General features: G+C 38.8%; 1 long non-coding RNA gene across 1 annotated transcript in view; it reads left to right on the top strand.

Annotated features, from left to right (window-relative positions):
* Positions 1 to 19,678, top strand: part of LOC131384068 (uncharacterized) — a 52,640-nt gene that overhangs the window by 16,645 nt on the left and 16,317 nt on the right. The window lies entirely within an intron of this gene.

The raw sequence follows: 19,678 nt of genomic DNA on the forward strand, positions 1-19,678 counted from the left end.
AGAAAGAGAGAAGGTTTTTTGTTTTTGTTTTTTGTTGTTGTGGTGGTTGTTGTTTAGATGGAGTCTTGCTCTGTCTTGCCCAGGCTGGAGTGCGGTGGCGTGATCTCGGCTCACTGAAGCCTCCGCCTCCCAGGTTCAAGCGATTCTCCTGTGTCAGCCTCCTGAGTACCTGGGACTATAAGCTTGTGCCACCATGCCCGGTGAATTTTTGTAATTTTAGTAGAGATGGGATTTCACCATGTTGTCCAGGCTGTTCTCAAACTCCTGACCTCAGGTGATCCACCCGCCTCGGCCTCCCAAAGTGCTGGGACTACAGGCTTGAGCTGAGAAGGTTTATTTGCTTTCTTTGTGGTAGAAGTTTTGCCTTTTTGCCTCACATAGATAATAATATCTCAATGTTCAGCTGAGGCTCCCCCACTTCCCTTCTCTCGGTCTATCTGTTTCAGATGAGGCTGACTCTACCCCTAGTCCTAAGGGCAGAATACATGACTAGAGGAGTCAATCAATGTAGTCAAGGAAACATTCAACCGCACTTATAACCAAAGAATAAAAAATTAAAACAATGAGATAACATTGTTTCGCTATCAGCCTAGCAAAGATTAAACACAAAGATAATACTCTGTGGTGAGTAGATAGTTCTTAATATGGGTGCTGTGGGGTATTCATAAACTGCTGGTAGGAAGATAATTTGAAGAATGATTAATAAATGCATATTAAAATCCTTAAGAACATGCAAACCTTTCATATGCATCTAGGAAAGTGTTCTTAACAAATTGCATTGATGACAAGGCCGGCTATAAATAGTCTTATTTATTTAAGTGAGATTGTGTATGTCTAGCTAATAGAATAAACATTGCAGTAAGTGTTCATAAAACAATGAAAAATTGAAAATAGCTTAAATGTCCAGTAGAAGAGAATGGGTTAAGTAAATCTTGGTGTATCCCATAACCAAATATTATGTATTTATTACAATTGTTTTAGAATAAAATGTATCTAAATAGAAAAATGTTTATAATAAGTGATAAAGCAGACTAGCAAATAAAATATCTTATATATATTAAAATTGAGAAATATATACAACTGGTAATAAGAGTTTTCATTCTGAATGAAGATATTATAGTATGTTGAAATTTTCTTCTTTTGTATTTTGTTCAATTGACTCATCTTTCTAAATTGTCATATATGTGATGCTATTCCCCATCCCTCATGGCCACCAGCTTGGTTTTAGCTGCCACATATCCAGGAACACCAACCAGAATAAATACCAAAAAAAAAATACACCTAGGCATATTATATTTAAACTCAGAAAACCAAAGACATAGAGAAGATCTTGAAAGAAGCTGGGGGAAGAGAGTGTGAGGGGAGGAACATCTTACCTATAGAGGAAAAAGGATAAGAAATACATAGGACCTCTTTTCAAAAGCCATGCAAGTAAGAAGTGCACGGAGTGAAATAGTTAAAGCATTAAAAAAATAAGATGAAATCCACCAACTGGCTGACTCTCTTTTCGGACTCAGCCCGCCTGCACCCAGGTGAAATAAACAGCCATGTTGCTCACACGAAGCCTGTTTGGTGGTCTCTTCACACGGACGCGCATGAAATTTGGTGCCGTGACTCGGATGGGGGGGGGGACCTCCCTTGGGAGATTAATCCCCTGTCCTCCTGTTCTTTGCTCCGTGAAAAAGATCCACCTACGACCTCAGGTCCTCAGACCCACCAGCCCAAGGAACATCTCACCAATTTTAAATCTGGTAAGCGGCCTCTTCTTACTCTCTTCTCCAACCTCTCTCACTATCCCTCAACCACTTCTCCTTTCTACTCTTCAATCTCTCCCTTCTCTTAATTTCCATTCCTCTCATTTTCTGGTAGAGACAAAGGAGACACGTTTTATCTGTGGACGCAAAACTCCGGCACCGGTCACGGACTCGGGAAGGCAGCCTTCCCTTGGTGTTTAATCATTGCAGGGACGCCTCTCTGATTATTCACACACGTTTCAGAGGTGTCAGACCACGCAGGGACGCCTGCCTTGGTCCTTCACCCTTAGCGGCAAGTCCCGCTTTTCTGGGGAAGGGGCAAGTACCCCAACCCCTTCTCTCCTTGTCTCTACCCCTTCTCTGCTTTCCTGGGGCAGAGGCAAGTACCCCTCAACCCCTTCTCCTTCACCCTTAGCAGCAAGTCCTGCTTTTCCATTCCTCCTTCTCCCTTAGACTGTGTTCTTAAGAACTTAAAACCTCTTCAACTCTCACCTGACCTAAAATCTAAGCATCTTATTTTCTTCTGCAATGCCGCTTGATCCCAATACAAACTCACAGTAGTTCTAAATAGCAGGAAAATGGCACTTTCAATTTTTCCATCCTACAAGATCTAAATAATTCTTGTCGTAAAATGGGCAAATGGTCTGAGGTGCCTGACATCCAGGCATTCTTTTACACATCAGTCCCTTCCTAGTCTCTGTGCCCAATGCAACTTGTCCCAAATCTTCCTCCTTTCCCTCCCACCTGTCCCCTCAGTCCCAACCCCAAGCGTCGCTGAGTCTTTCTAATCTTCCTTTTTCTACAGACCCATCTGACATCTAGCTAGGTCCCAATTCTTCCTCAGCCTCTGCTCCTCCACCCTATAATCCTTTTATCACCTCCCCTCCTCACACCTGGTCCGGCTTACAGTTTCGTTCCATGACTAGCCCTCCCCCACCTGCCCAGCAATTTCCTCTTAGAAAGGTGGCTGGAGCTAAAGGCATAGTCAAGGTTAATTCTCCTTTTTCTTTATCCAACCTTTCCCAAATCAGTTAGCATTTAGACTCTTTTTCATCAAATATAAAAAATCCAGCCCAGCTCATGACTCCTTTGGCAGCAACCCTGAGACGCCTTACAGCCCTAGACCCTAAAAGGTCAAAAGGCCATCTTATTCTCAATATACATTTTATTACCCAATCTGCTCCCAACATTAAATAAAACTCCAAAAATTAGAATCTGGCCCTCAAACCCCACAACAGGACTTAATTAACCTCACCTTCAAGGTGCACAATAATAGAAAAAAGTTGCAATTCCTTGCCTCTACTGTGAGACAAACCCCAGCCATATCTCCAGCACACAAGAACTTCCAAACGCCTGAACTGCAGTGGCCAGGCATTCCTCCAGGCCTGCCTCCCCCAGGAGCTTGCTACAAGTGCCAGAAATCTGGCCACTGGGCCAAGGAATGCCTGCAGCCCGGGAGTCCTCCTAAGCCGCGTCCCATCTGTGTAAGACCCCACTGAAAATCGAACTGTTCAACTCACCTGGCAGCCACTCCCAGAGCCCCTGGAACTCTGGCCCAAGGCTCTCTGACTGACTCCTTCCCAGATCTTCTCGGCTTAGCAGCTGAAGACTGACACCGCCCAATCGCCTCAGAAGCCTACAGGACCATAACAGACACTCTGGGTAACTCTCACTGTGGAAGGTAAGTCCGTCCCCTTCTTAATCAATACGAAGGCTACCCACTCCACATTACCTTCTTTTCAAGGGCCTGTTTCCCTTGCCTCTGTAACTGTTGTGGGTATTGATGGCCAGGCTTCTAAACCTCTTAAAACTCCCCAACTCTGGTGCCAACTTAGACAATACTCTTTTAAGCACTCCTTTTTAGTATCCCCACCTGCCCAGTTCCCTTATTAGGCCGAGACACTTTAACTAAATTACCTGCTTCCCTGACTATTCCTAGGCTACAGCCACACCTCATTGCCACCTTTTCCCCCAGTTCAAAGCCTCCTTCACATCCTCCCCTTGTATCTCCCCACCTTAACCCACAAGTATAAGACACCTCTACTCCCGCCTTGGCAACTGATCATGCACCCCTTACCATCCCATTAAAACCTAATCACCCTTACCCCACTCAACGCCAATATCCCATCCCACAGCATGATTTAAAAAGATTAAAGCCTGTTATCACTCACCTGCTACAGCATGGCCTTTTAAAGCCTATAAACTCTCCTTACAATTCCCCCATTTTACCTGTCCTAAAACCAGACAAGCCTTATAAGTTAGTTCAGGATCTGCGCCTTATCAACCAAATTGTTTTGCCTATCCACCCCATGGTGCCAAAGCCATATACTCTCCTATCCTCAATACCTCCCTCTACAACCTATTATTCTGTTCTAGATCTCAAACATGCTTTCTTTTACTATTCCTTTGCACCCTTAATCCCAGCCTCTCTTCGCTTTCACGTGGACTGACCCTGACACCCATCAAGCTCAGCAAATTACCTAGGCTTTACTGCCGCAAAGCTTCACAGACAGCCCCCATTACTTCAGTCAAGCCCAAATTTCTTCCTCATCTGTTACCTATCTCGGCATAATTCTCATAAAAACACACGTGCTCTCCCTGCCAATCGTGTCCGACTGATCTCTCAAACCCCAGCACCTTCTACAAAACAACTCCTTTCCTTCCTAGGCATGGTTAGCGTGGTCAGAATTCTTACACAAGAGCCAGGACCACACCCTGTAGCCTTTCTGTCCAAACAACTTGACCTTACTGTTTTAGCCTAGCCCTCATGTCTGCATGCAGCGGCTGCCACTGCTTTAATACTTTTAGAGGCCCTCAAAATCACAAACTATGCTCCACTCTCTATGGCTCTCATAATTTCCAAAATCTATTTTCTTCCTCACACCTGACACATATACTTTCTGCTCCCCGGCTCCTTCAGCTGTACTCACTCTTTGTTGAGCCTCCCACAATTACCATTGTTCCTGGCCCGGACTTCAATCCGGCCTCCCACATTATTCTGGATACCACACCTGACCTTCATGACGGTATCTCTCTGATCCACCTGACATTCACTCCATTTCCCCATATTTCCTTATTTCCTGTTCCTCACCCTGATCACATTTAGTTTATTGATGGCAGTTCCACCAGGCCTAATCGCCACTCACCAGCAAAGGCAGGCTATGCTGTAGTATCTTCCATATCTATCATTGAGGCTACCACTCTGCCCCCCTCCACTACCTCTCAGCAAGCCGAACTAGTTGGCTTAACTCAAGCCCTCACTCTTGCAAAAGGACGACGCATCAATATTTATAGTGACTCTAAATATGCCTTTCATATTCTGCACCACCATGCGGTCATATGGGCTGAAAGGTTTCCTCACTACGCAAGGGTCCTCCATCATTAATGCCTCTTTAATAAAAACTCTGCTCAAGGTGCTTTACTTCCAAAGGAAGTTGGGGTCATTCACTGCAAAAGGCATCAAAAGGCCTCAGATCCCACTGCTCTAGGCAACGCTTATGCTGATAAGGTGGCTAGACAAGCAGCTAGCTCTCCAACTTCTGTCCCTCACGTCCAGTTTTTCTCCTTCACTTCAGTCACTCCCACCTACTCCCCCGCTGAAACTTCCACCTATCAATCTCTTCCCACACAAGGCAAATGGTTCTTAGGCCAAGGAAAGTATCTCCTTCCAGCCTCACAGGCCCATTCTATTCTGTCGCCATTTCATAACCTCTTCCATGTAGGTTACAAGCCGCTAGCCCGTCTCTTAGAACCTCTCATTTCCTTTCCATCGTGGAAATCTATCCTCAAGGAAATAACTTCTCAGTGTTCCATTTGCTATTCTACTACTCCTCATGGATTATTCAGGCCCCCTCCCTTCCCTACACATCAAGCTCAAGGATTTGCCCCCACCCAGGACTGGCAAATTAGCTTTACTCAACATGCCCCAAGTAAGATAACTAACATACCTCTTAGTCTAGGTAGGCACTTTCACTGGATAGGTACAGGCCTTTCCTACAGGGTCTGAGAAGGCCACCGCAGTCATTTCTTCCCTTCTGTTGGACATAATTCCTCAGTTTAGCCTTCCCACCTCTATACAGTCTGATAACAGACCAGCCTTTATTAGTCAAATCAGCCAAGCATTTTTTCAGGCTCTTAGTATTCAGTGACAGACTAATGGTCAAGCATTTTTTCAGGCTCTTAGTATTCAGTGACAGACTAATGGTCTATTAAAAACACACCTCACCAAGCTCAGCCACCAACTTAAAAAGGACTGGACAATACTTTTACCACTTTCGCTTCTCAGAATTCAGGCCTGTCCTTGGAATGCTACAGGGTACAGCCCATTTAAGCTCCTGAATAGACACTCCTTTTTATTAGGCCCCAGTCTCATTCTAGACACCAGACCAACCCAGACTGTGCCCCAAAAAACTTGTCATCCCTACTACCTTCTGTCTAGTCATACTCCTATTCACCATTCTCAACTACTCATACATGCCCTGCTCTTGTTTACACTGCCAGTTTACACTGTTTCTCCAAGCCATCACAGCTGATATCCCCTGGTGCTATCCCCAAACCGCCACTCTGAACTCTTGAAGTAAATAAATAATCTTTGCTGGCAGGACTACACTGAATCTCCTTAGGCACTCTAATTAGATGTCCTGGGTTCTCCCAATTCTTAGACCTTTTATACCTGTTTTTCTCCTCTTATTCCATTTAGTTTTTCAATTCATACAAAATCATATCCAGGCCATCACCAATAACTCTACACGACAAATATTTCTTCTAACAACTCCACAATATCACCCCTTACCACAAAATCTTCCTTCAGCTTAATCTCTCCCACTCAAGGTTCCCACGCCGCCCCTAATCCTGCTCGAAGCAGCCCTGAGAAACATCGCCCATTCTCTCTCTCCATATCACCCCCTAAAAATTTTCACCACCCCAACACTTCAACACTATTTTGTTTTATTTTTCTTATTAATATAAGAAGGCAGGAATGTCAGGCCTCTGAGCCCAAGCCAAGCCATCGCATCTCCTGTGACTCGCACGTATATGCCCAGATGGCCTGAAGTAACTGAAGAATCACAAAAGAAGTGAATATGCCCTGCCACACATTAACTGATGACATTCCACCACAAAAGAAGTGTAAATGGCCGGTCCTTGCCTTAAGTGATGACATTACCTTGTGAAAGTCCTTTTCCTGGCTCATCCTGGCTCAGAAAGCGCCCCCACCAAGCACCTTGCCATCCCCACTCCTGCCTGCCAGAGAACAAACCCCCTTTGACTAATTTTCCTTTACCTGCCCAAATCTTATAAAATGGGCCCACCCCTATCTCCCTTCGCTGACTCTCTTTCGAACTCAGCCCGCCTGCACCCGGGTGAAATAAACAGCCATGTTGCCCAACAACAACAACAAAAAAATCCACCAACCTAGAATTCTGTATCCAGCAAAAATATCCTTCAAAAGTGAAGGAGAAATAGACTTTCTCAGATAAACATAAACTGAAACAATTTGTTGCCAATAGACTTGCATTCAAGAAATGTTAGAAGTTCTTCAGAAAGGAGGAAAATTGTATAGGTTGGAAACTCATAGCTACACAAAGAAAAGAGTGTTGCAGAAGGAAACAACGAAGGCAACATAAAATCTGTTATTTTCCCTATTCTTAACTGATCTAATAACTCTTTGCTCAAAACAATGATAGCAACAATGTGTTGGGTGATTATTATAGCTTGTGCATAAGTAAAAGAATTACAACAATGTTATAAGGGACAGGAAGGAGGAATCAGGAATAATCTTTTATAAGGTACCTGTACTACCCATAAAGTGGTATAGTGTTATTTGAAAGTGGACTTAGATATACTGCAACTCTAGGACAATCAGTAGATAAATTTTAAAAAGAAGCATTATTGATATGGTAAGAGAGGAGAGAAAATGGAATCACATAAAATCCCCAATTACAACCAGAATATTGAGATGGTCATAAAAAAAAGAGAGACAGATTTTTTTAAAGAAAAAAAGAACAAGCCCAATGAATAGAAAACAGAAACAAATATGGTTGTTATTGATTAAACTGTCCCACTAATTGTGTTGTCTTTTTAAAAACTTACTTTAAATATAAATACACAGATAGATTAAAAGTAAAGGGACAGACTTCTGATTTCCAGTCCAGCATGTAAGGAGCTTGGAAGTCACCACTCCCATCCTCACAACAAGATAAAAGCTGAACAAACAGAAAATCAAAAACTCTTCATAGATCTGTCAGAGAATTGAGGTCACAGTGAAAACTGTTGCCCCCAAAATTGGCGATGCAGGCAAATACAAAAAATCACAGCTTACTGGAGCAGAAGTTCAGGAACAGAAGCCTGCTGCTGGACCCAGAAGTAGGGTAGGAGAACTTATGCTGTAACTGACGAATTGCTGAAGCCTCAGTGCGGACAAGCTTGAGAGATAAAAACTCCAGGAAGGCCAGTCTTAGGGAGGCTCCCACATCTACATGAGTTTTATCTCCAGCAGTCCCAACGGATAGATTCTCAGGGAGTTAACCTGAGAAAAATCTCCTGCTTATGACAAGAGCACGGGGAAAGTAATCATCTGAAAAATGCCCAGAGCATTCCTTTTTCTTTAATGAAAGTCATCATCAAAGGAAACTATTTTACTAGAGCCTCACTGACCTGGGGAAGGGAAACACCCAGCTCCAACTCCCTGTAGCATCCCCGTCTTTCATCTAAGGGGTCGGGGTGGGGGAGAAGTGAGAAGTACTTGTGAAGGTCCCAGCCCAAGGCATAGGTTCTCTTAAAGATTGACACCTGCCAGGCACGGTGGCTCACGCCTGTAATCCTAGCACTTTGGGAGGCCGAAGTGGGTGGATCACAAGGTCAGGAGATAGAGGCCATCCTGGCTATCACGGTGAAACCCCATCTCTACTAAAAATACAAAAAATTAGCCGGGCGTGATGGCGTGCGCCTGTAGTCCCAGCTACTTGGAAGGCTGAGGCAGGAGAATGGTGTGAACCCGGGAGGCGGAGCTTGCAGTGAGCCGAGATCGCGACAGAGCGAGACTCCATCTCAAAAAAAAAAAAAAAAAAGACTGAAACCTAATCATAGGACTATTGAATACTTCCCCTACCCCTACCCCTTATCATGACATCAGCAGGGCCTCAATATACTCCCAGGGGATTACAATAGGAAGAACTACGTTGTCTCAGTCCTTATTAAAGAAAAAGTCTCCAGGGAAGGCCCAAGATAACAAGAGAGACGAAAACAAGTACCAGAGGAAATTTTAGCCCCTGACACCTATAGCTACAGCAAAGAATAAACAGCCTAACTCTTGCCCAGATAAACAAACACAAAACCTCACATCAAAGGCCTGTTTGCCTCATTTCCCTTTTATGTAGTACATCACGTCTGCTTTCAACAAAAAATTACAAGACGTACTAAGAAGCAAAAATGAAATTTTGAAAAGACAGAACAAGTGTCAAAGCCAGACTCAAATAGGGCAGAGATTTTGGAATTATCAGACCAGTAATTTAAAATAATGAAAATAAATATGCTAAAGGCTCTCATGGAAAAACTGGACATCCCGCAAGAACAGATGAGTAATATAAGCAAAGAAATGGCAATTCTAAGAAAAAATCCACAGGAAATGCCAAATATATATTAAAAAAAACACTAACAAAAATGAAGGACTTCCATGGGCTCATCAATAGCTGGACACAGCTGAAAAAAATGAACGAGCTTGAAGAAAGGTCAATAGAAACTACTACACATACAAATATGCAAAGAGAAAAAAAAAGAATGAAATAAATAGAACAGCACACCCCAAGAACTGTGAAACAATTGCCAAAGATGTAAAATACATGCAATGGGAATATGAGGAGGAGAAGAAAGGGAAAAAGGAACAGAAGAAATATTTGAAGTCATAATGACTGAAAATTTTTAAAAATGAATGACAGATATTGACAGATCCATAGAATGACGACCACCAGAGACACAAGGAGCACAGAGAAGAGCAAATAGGATAAATACTCCCCAAAATCTGTACCTAGGCATATCGTGTTCAAACTGCAAAACATCAAAGACAAAGAAAATATCGAAAGAAGCCAAAGAAAAAAAAACAAAAAAAAGATTAATAAAAATAAAAACTATACTAACACAAATCAAAAGAAAGCTGGGGTAGCTATATTAATTTCAGACAAAGCTGACTTCAGAAGGAAAATTGTCAAAGGCATTACTTAATGAGAAGAGCTCTATCCTCCAGGAAGACATAACAAACCTTAATGTGTATGTGCCTAACAAGAGAGCGTCAAAATACAGAGACAAAAACGAGTAGAAATGCAAGGAGAAATAGACAATGCCATTATTATAGTTGGAGACTTCAGCACACCTTTATCAATAATTGACAGATCTTGCAGGCAGAAAATCAGTAAAAATAGTTTAACTGAACAGAACCATCAGTAAACTGATTTAATTGATGTTTACAGAATACTTCATCAAACAACAGCAGAATATGTATTATTCTTAAGCTCATATGGAACAGTCACCACGACAGACAACACACTGGACTATTAAACATACCTCAACAAATCTAAAGGACTAAAAATGACACAAAATATGCCCGGGGACACAGTGAAATTGAAATAGAAATCAATACCAAGAAGACAGCTGGAAAATCCCAATGTATTTGAGATTGAACAACATAATTCTAAATAACACATGGCTCAAAGAGGAAAACTTAAAGATATTATGAAGTATGCTGTGCACAGTGGCTCAGGCCTGTAATCCCAGCACACTGGGGGGCTGCGGCAGGAGGATCACTTGAGACTAGGGGTTTGAGACCAACCCAGACCGTATAGTGAGACTCTGTCTCTACAAAAAATGAAAATTAGCTGGGCATGGTAGTGTATGCCTGTAGTCCCAGCTACTTGGCCATTCTGAGATGGGAGGATTGCTTGAGCCTGGGAGGCTGCAGTGAGCCATGATTACACCACCACACTCCCGTCTGAGTGACAGAGTGAAACTCTGTCTCAAAAAAAAAAAGATAAAGAAAAAAGAAAAAAAGATATTGCAAACTAAATTAAACTAAAAATATAGCTTATCAAAATTTGTGACTTACAGTGAAAACCATGCTTAAAGGAAAATGTATTACCTCACATGCATATATTAGAAAAGAAGAAATATCTAAAATCGATAATCTAAGCTTCCAGCTTCCACCTTAGGAAATTAGAGAAAGAAAAGCAATATAAAGCTAAAGCAAGCAGAAGACAAATAATAAAAATTAAAGCAGATACCAGTGAAATTGAAAACAGAACGCACTCTATTTTGTGGAAAGAGAAAATCAACAAGACCGAAAGCTGGTTTATTGAAAATTAATAAACCTCTACCCAAGCTTACTAAGAATAAAAAAGAGAAAAGACACAAATTACTGATATTAGAAATGACAGAGGGGCCATCAGTACTGATGCAATGGACATTAAAATGGTAATAAAGGAATACGATAAACAACTCTATGCTCACAAATTTGATAACTTAGATGAAATGGAACAATTCTTTGAAAGACTCAATTTACTAAAACTCACACAAGAATAAATAAATAATCTTGATAGTCTTGATAGAGGTATTGAATAAATTTAACCCATAATTAATAACCTTCAGAAAAGAAGACACCAGGCCCAGGTGGTTTCACTGGTGAATTCTACCAAATATTTAAGGAAGAACTGCTACCAATCCCTACAACCTCTTCCAGAAAATACAAGCAGAGGGTACACTTACTGACTTGTTTTATGAGGATAATATTATCCTAATACCAAAACCAGATGGAGACATTACAAGAAAGAAAAATCATAGATCAATGTCTCTCATGAACACAGATGCAAAAATCTTTAACCAAATATTAGCAAATCAAATCCAACAATGTATCAAAAGAACTGCATATCAGAACCAAATGGGATTTATCTCAGATGTGCAAGACTTGTTCAAAACATAATAAATATAAATCATCACATCAATGGGTTAAAGGAGAAAAATCATATGATCAAATAAATAAATGCCAAAAAGTATTTGACAAAATCCAACACTCATTCATGATAAAAACTCAGCAACCTAGGAATAAGAAGAAACTTCAGTTTGATAAAGGACATCTGCAAAAAACCTAGAGTTAACGACATACTTAATGGTGAGAAACTAAATGCTTTGCCTTTAAGACAAAAGATAAGAATTTCCTCTCTTACCACCCTGATTCAACACCATACTGAAAGTCCTAGCTAATGCAATAAGACAATAAAATGAAAAAAATGCTTACAGATTGGGAAGGAAGAAAGAAAACTGCCTTTGTTCACAGACAGCACGATTGTCTATGTAGACAATCCCAAAGAATCAACAACAGCAACAAAAACTCTTGGAACTAATAAGCAATTATAGCAAGGTTTCATAAAAGGTTAATATATACTAGCAAAAAGCAATGGGAATTTGAAATGTAAAACAATACTATTTACAGTAGCCCCTCCACACATTAAATACTTAATCTAACAAAATAGGTACAAGATCTATATGAGCAAAACTACAAAATTCTGATACTGTTGAATTCTATTTGCTAATATTTTATTAAAGACGTTTGTGTCTATATTCATGAGGGATATTGGTCTGTGGTTTTTTCTAGAGACAGGGTCTGCCTATGTTGCCCCAGCTGGAGTGCCATGGTGCAATCTTGAACTTACTGCAGCCTCAAACTCCTGGACTCAATCCTCCCACCTTAGCCTCCCTAAAAAATCTGGCTATTTATTATTATTATTATTATTTGTAGAGACAGACTCTTACTATGTTGTCCAGGATGGTCTCAAACTCCCATGCTGGTCTCTCAAAGTGCTGGGATTGCAGGAATGAGCATCCACTCCCAATCCGGTTTTCTTTTTTATGTTTTTCTCGAGTTTTGGTATCAAGGTAACACCAGCTACGTGAAATGAATTGAAAAGTGTTATCTCTTCTTTTGTTTTCTGCAAGAAATTGTGTAGAATTTCTTGAATTATTAAATAATTATTAAAATAATGAAAGAATTATAATTATATAATTAACATAATAATTATAATATAATATATTATATTATATTTAACATAATATAATATATTATATTATATTTAACATAATTATAATATATTATATTATATTTAACATAATAATCATAATATAATATATTGTAATATAATAATTATAATATATAATAATTAACATAATAATTATAATATATTATAATATAGTAATTAACATAATTAAAATATATTATAATATAGTAATTAACATAATAATTCTATTATAATATAATATATTATAATAATGTAATATAATTATTATAATAGAATTATTATAATATAATTAAATAATTATAATTATAATATAAAAATCATTAAAGAATTATTCTTTGAACATTTGGCAAAATTTCCAATGAAACTATCTAGGCCTAGAAATATTTTTTGGCAGCTTTAATTAATTATTATTTATTATTTATTTAATTAGAATGAATTATTTAGCTATAGGCCTATTCAAGTTATACATCTCACCTTGAGTGACTTATGGTAGTTTGTGTTTTTCAAGAAATTGGTCCATTTTATCTAAATTGCCAAATGTTTATGAATAATATTCACAGTACTGTTCATAATGTTTTTATTTTTCTTTTGATGTCTGCAGAGTCTATTGTGACATTCCCTCTCTCGTTCCTGATATTAGTACTCTGTGTCTTGGCTTCCTTTCTTTATCAGTTTTGTTAGTCGTCTGTCAATTTTATTGATATTTTCCAAAAAGAGCCTTTTCTTCCATGGATTTTCTGTGTGCTTTTTTTCTTTTTGACTTTATTAATTTCTGTTCTTTATTATGGTCTTCCTTCTTGCTTTGGGTTTGTTTTGCATTTTCTCCCCTGGGTTGTTGAAGAAAGAACCTAGATTACTGATTTAAAACTTTTCCTCTTTTCTAATGTGTACATTTAGTGCTATAAATCTTCCTCTCATCACTGCTTTATCTGTGACCCACAAATTTTTATATGCTGTATTTTCATCTCTGTTTAGTTTAATGTTTTCAAATTTTTTTCCTTGAGATTTCCTTTTTGACCTATGAATTACTAGTAGTATATTGTTTGGCTTCCAATGTTTGGATATTTTTCTGTTGTCTTTCTGTTAATGATTTACAGCTTGAGTCTATTATGGTTGGAAAACACACTGTATGGTTTCAATTGTTTAAATCTGTTGAAGTTTGTTTTATGACCCAGGACATGGTGTATCTTGTTATCTGTGGACATTTTAAAAGAATGTGTATTGTGCTGTTGTTGGATGGAGTGTTCTATAAATAATTAGATTCTATTGTTTGATAATATTATTGAGTTCTTCTATATTCTTGTTGATTTTCTGTCTAGTTTTCCTATCAATTATTAAGAGAAGGGTGTTGAAGGTCCAGCCATAATTATCAATTTGTCTATTTTCCATTTCAGTTATATTAGCTTTTCCTTCACATCTTTACAGTTCTCTTGCTTTGTGCCTATGTATTTATGATTTGTTATGTCTCCTTAGTGGATTGACTCTTTTATCATATATAATGTCCATTTTCAGCTCTTGTAATTTTATTTGCTCTGAATCTACTCTATATGATATTAATATAACCACCCCTGCTTTGCTTTAATGTTTGCATAATGTATCAATTTCTATTTCTTTTACTTTCAACCTGCCTATATTGTTATATTTGAAATGAGTTTCTTGTAGACAGCATATAGTTAGATCACACTTTTTAATCCACTCTGCCAATTTTCTCTTTTAATTAGTAAATTTAGACCATTTACATTTAATTTAATTATTGATATGTCAGGGCCTAGGTCTGCATTTTATTTTTTGTTTAGTGCTGTTCTATTTTTTGTTCTTTTTCTTTTTTCTGCCTTCCAATTGGCTACTTTAATATTTTTAGAATTATATTTTGATTTATTTATGTTGTTTTTGTTTATGTGTCACTCTTTGTATAGGTTTTTAAATTGTCTCTCTAGGTATTACATTGTGTATACATAACTTACCATATTCTACTGGTGTCATCATTTCATCAGTTTAAGTGAAATATAGGAGCCTTACTTCCCTTTATGGCCTTGACCCTCTCTCATTTGTAATATACGTTGTCTTAAATATTTCTTTTATATACATTTAAAGCCACATCAGATGCTGTTATAATTTTTTGCTTCAACTGTCAAATATAATTTTAGAAACTCAAGAAGAGAAGAAAAATCTATTGAACTTGCCCATTTTTTTGTACTACATTCTTGCTTCCTTCTGGATGTTCCAAATTTCCTTCTTTTATCAGTTCCTTTCTGTTTAGAGAACCTCCTTGAGCAATTATTTTAAGACATGTCTGCTGGTGACATATTGTCATAGTTTTCCTTCATCTGAATATTTCTTAATTTCCCTTCAATTCCTAAAAAACAGTTTCACTGTTCTGGGTTGACAGTTCTTTTCCTTCAGCACTTGAAAAATGCTATCCCACTTTCTTCTGGCCTCTCTTGTTTCTGCTGAGAAACCAGTAGTCATTTGAATTTTTTTCTCTTACAGATAAGGTATCATTTCTCTTCAATGCTTTCAATTTTTTTTTTTTTTTTTTTTTTTTTAGTTTTTAGAACTTTGATGTCTTAGTGTGGAATTCTCTGAGTTTATTTTGTTTGGGGTTTGCTCAACTTCTTGAATCTGACGTTTATGGTTTCTGCCAAATTTGGGGAGTTTTCAACCATTATTTCTTTTAGTACTTTTTCACTCCCACCTTCTCTCACCTCTCCTTCCAATATTCCTGCAACATGAATATTATAGTTGCACAGGTCCCTAAGGCTCTGCTTATTTATTTGTAATCTACTTTCTCTCTGTTGTTCAGATTGGGTAATTTTTGTTATCATCTTTCAGGTCACTGATTCCTTTCTTTTTCTCCACTTCAGTCTGTTGTTGAGCCCGTTAATAAGTTTTTAATTTTAGTTATTCTGTGTTTTAGTACAATTTGGTTCTACTTTATATCTTCCATTTCTTAGTTGAGAATTTCTATTTTCCATTTGCTTGAAGTGCATACATGATCACTCTTTGGAGCATTTTTTAGGATGGCTGCTTTAACATTTTTGTCAGATGATTCTAACCTCTCTGTCATTTCAGTATTAGCATGTATTGATTGTCATTCTTTATTCAGTTTGAACTTTTCCTGGTTTGGAGTATGACAAGTAATTTTCTCTTGAAACATTTTGGGTATTATACTATGAATCTTATTTAAATCTCTTTTAGCTGGCTTCTTCTGACACTTGGCTGCCAGGAAAAAGGCGTTGGGGCCACCTTGTTACTGCCAGGTAGGGATAGAAGTTCAGGTTCCCAATCCAGCCTCCATGAGGGGGTGTCCCTCATTACTACTGGAAGATTGGGAGTCCTGGCTCCCCACTAGGTCTTCACTCATAGCTTCCTGGCTCAGAGGGGTAGGGGTGCCTTGTTACTGTCCCCCAAGTGACCTCCACTGACACCAAAGAGGAAGTGGTGGCCTTCTTACTTCTGGGCAGTGGTGAAAGTCCTGTATCTCCACTAGGCTTCATCTGACACCACTTCAATGGGAAAGCGGAAAGGCATCTAGTTAATGCCAGGTGGTGGTGGATGTACAGGTTATCCAATTGGTTTCCATTCACACTGCAGGGGGTCAGGGGCTTGTTACCATCTGTCATGATGAAAGTCCCAGCTCCCCACTTCACCTTCTCTGACACTTCCCCCACAAGGGTGTCGTGGTCCTCATTATAGACAGTAAAGGATAAAAGTCTAGGCTCCCTACTTAGCTTTTGCTGGCATGGGTGTGAGTGACCCACAGCTTTTTTGTGGTGTTTGGCTAGAGTAGAGCAGTTATTGTCTAAACGTTTTTTGTCATGCTAGCCGGCCTCTTTCCTGGTCCTTTGCCTAGAGAGTAAGTTTTTGTTTGGGCTTTTGTTTGTTTGTGGCTTTTTTTTTTTTTTTTGATGTTTTGTTTTTCATCAGTGCCATTTTCTGAGTTGCTAGCTTCTTCGGCTCCAAGTCTGGGATATATGAGGCAAAAATTTAAAATTTACAGAAACAATAAGAAACACCATTGATGATGTCCTAAGGTCCTGAGGTCCCCATCCAGCCTGCTTCTTTCTCTCTCCCTTTAGGAGTGTTCTTACATTTGTTTTATGTATAACATCCAGGGTTGTTAGTTGTACTTAGTGTCAGGAATAGGGAAAAGTACTTTGATTCCACCTACCCAGAATGGAAGTCCTCAAGTTATCTTTTCAATATATAAAACAAATCACATTACTTCCCTGCTTAAAATGCTCCAGTGGGTTCCCATCAAACCTAATCACATCCCTTCCTCTGATCTGCATGTTCATGAACTGCCCTGTACTCAACTCTCCGGCCTCACCTCTTACTTCATTTTCTCTCCCCCACTCAACTCTGGCCACACCGACCCTCCTTGTCTTTCTCAATATCCACACTTGCTCTACGTTAGGACCTTCACGCTAGTGCCCCTGCTGCCTGGAATGATTTCTTCCATATTTTCAGATTGCATTGTAAATATGGCCACTGCAAAGACACCTTCCTGAAAACCCTATCCCTATCATATTTCACGTAAACTTGTTTTTCTGGGTAGCTCTTGTTTCTATAAATTGCACACTAACTTGCTTGCTTAGCTTCCTCATTAGAATATCAACTCCATAGAAACAGGGGTTTTATCTGTCTTGTTAACTTCTGTATCCCATCCTCAGACCCTAGAGCAGTACCAGCGTGCTGTAAGCCCTACACAAATAATTGTTAAAAGCAATGAATGAACAAATCTGCCCGTATCAAGCACTTATATTCTACCTACGCCTAGAAAAGACGGATCAGAACCAGTAAACAGAGTAGATGCAGAAGAGCCAATAACCAGGGTTGTGACCCAATTTTCCCTCAAGTCTAGTGGTCAGGTAAAAAAAATGATCTATTAGTAATATAAGTTAAAATAGATAAAACATGTTTAAAGCTTGTAAATTAAAAAAAAATCCTCTGCAGAATTACATTTGGGCCAAATAATAGCAAATGCGGAAATCAATGAAAACAAAAACACTATACATAAAAACCTGTTTTACAGCAAAGTCAGACTCAGAAATTAATTGTTCATTTTTTAGTCTCATATAATTTCATTTATCTGATTACAAAATAATGCGCTCTCATTGTTTGCAGAAAACAGAGAAGCACAAACAAAATAAAAACTGTGAATAAGCACTGGTAAGACTTTGGTCTATTTTCTTCCTATCTTTTTTTTCTCTATGGAGACATAGATATATATTCACAGAAATATGGATTTTATTTTTACCTAATTTGTATTTGTAATTCAGAGAAAGAATGAGATGAGAATCTGGTACCTTATCTACTTGGGAAACCATTAAGACAACCATTGAGAATAAATTGTGTCCTGGTGTTGGGTGCTAAGAATAGGTAAAAAATGGACAAAGCAAAGATTATTAAAGAATCAGAGGGTCTGGAAGATTTGAGTAATTAATGAGAGAAATAATAAATTGTCATCCACTTCAGCCTCTTAGTTACTTTAAAGTATTCAATTATTTAAAAATCAAGTAAATGAAGTGAGCATTAAGTTTAAAAACATAAGAAAATATCTTAAGACATGCTTGATAGCATTAAACAGGAACTCTAGCCCAAGGGTAAGATAAAGAGTTACGTAAAAATAGAAAGGGATCCTCATGGAAGTACGTGGTAGGGAAGTATAGTCAGACCTCATGGAAACCAGAGGGATAAAATGTGGCTCGACTGTCCACCTTCATCTCCCCGGGATTACATGGCTCTTGGTTCATGCTTTTCTCCACACATGTCTTCTTTCTACCAGTTTTCACAGCTCAAGCCGATATCCTTCTTTCCCTTGATTTCAGCTTGCATGGGGCTTTGCTGGTGACAATATTGGTCCATATACACTCTGACCTTGCTTATTGGCTCCCTACAGTTAACATCACAGTCTTTGGGGTTCTTTTTATTATTATTATTATTATTATTATTATTATTATTATTATTATTTTGAGACGGAGTCTCACTCTGTCGCCCAGGCTGGAGTGCAGTGGTGTGATCTCAGTTCACTGCAAGCTCCGCCTCCCGGGTTCATGCCATTCTCCTGCCTCAGCCTCCCGAGTAGCTGGGACTACAGGCTCCTGCCACCACGCTCGGCTAATTTTTTGTATTTTTAGTAGAGACGGGGTTTCACCGTGTTAGCCAGGATGGTCTTGACCCCATGACCTCGTGATCCACCCTCCTTGGCCTCCCAAAGTGCTGGGATTACAGGCGTGAGCCACCGCCCACGGCCGTCTTTGGGGTTGTTAATTGCACTTCGAGTGAGTAAGACTCTAATGATGAATCCTACGTTTTGGAAGACCTTTGCCTGCGTCAGCCAATTATCTCTGACTAGGAAAGGGGTCAGTTACATGGACAAGGGGCACTATTGGCAAGGATAACAGCAATAGAAACCCTAAGTAAATAAGAAAGAAAACTAGAAGTGACAAAATAAGAAAACCTAAACTAGTAAAGCCAATCAAAAACAAATTCAAATTAACAAAATTAAAATCAGAAAGCTAATATAACAACTGACATAAAATAATTTTAAAAATTATAAAAGCATATTATCCTGAATTGTCAGATAATTTGAAACCTCAATAAGGTAGAAAAAAAAATGTCCTTAAAGACATGGCATTCTAAACCTGATGCAAGAAAAAAATGGAAAACAGTGTTAGATTTAACCTGAAGATTATTTACAAAGGCCATAAAGATGTGCTGCTAATTATTCCTCATATGAATGATTTTTGTGTGCTATAAACTGTTCCAAAGCAAGAAAAATTTTTAGGGTGACTATATTAGTCTATGAGGTCAGTATGATACAGAGCCTGAAATCTGATAAAGATACAGCCACAAAGCAAAATC

The sequence above is a fragment of the Hylobates moloch genome, unplaced genomic scaffold (genome assembly GCF_009828535.3).
Source record: "Hylobates moloch isolate HMO894 unplaced genomic scaffold, HMol_V3 SCAFFOLD_8, whole genome shotgun sequence".
Lineage (NCBI taxonomy): Eukaryota > Metazoa > Chordata > Mammalia > Primates > Hylobatidae > Hylobates > Hylobates moloch.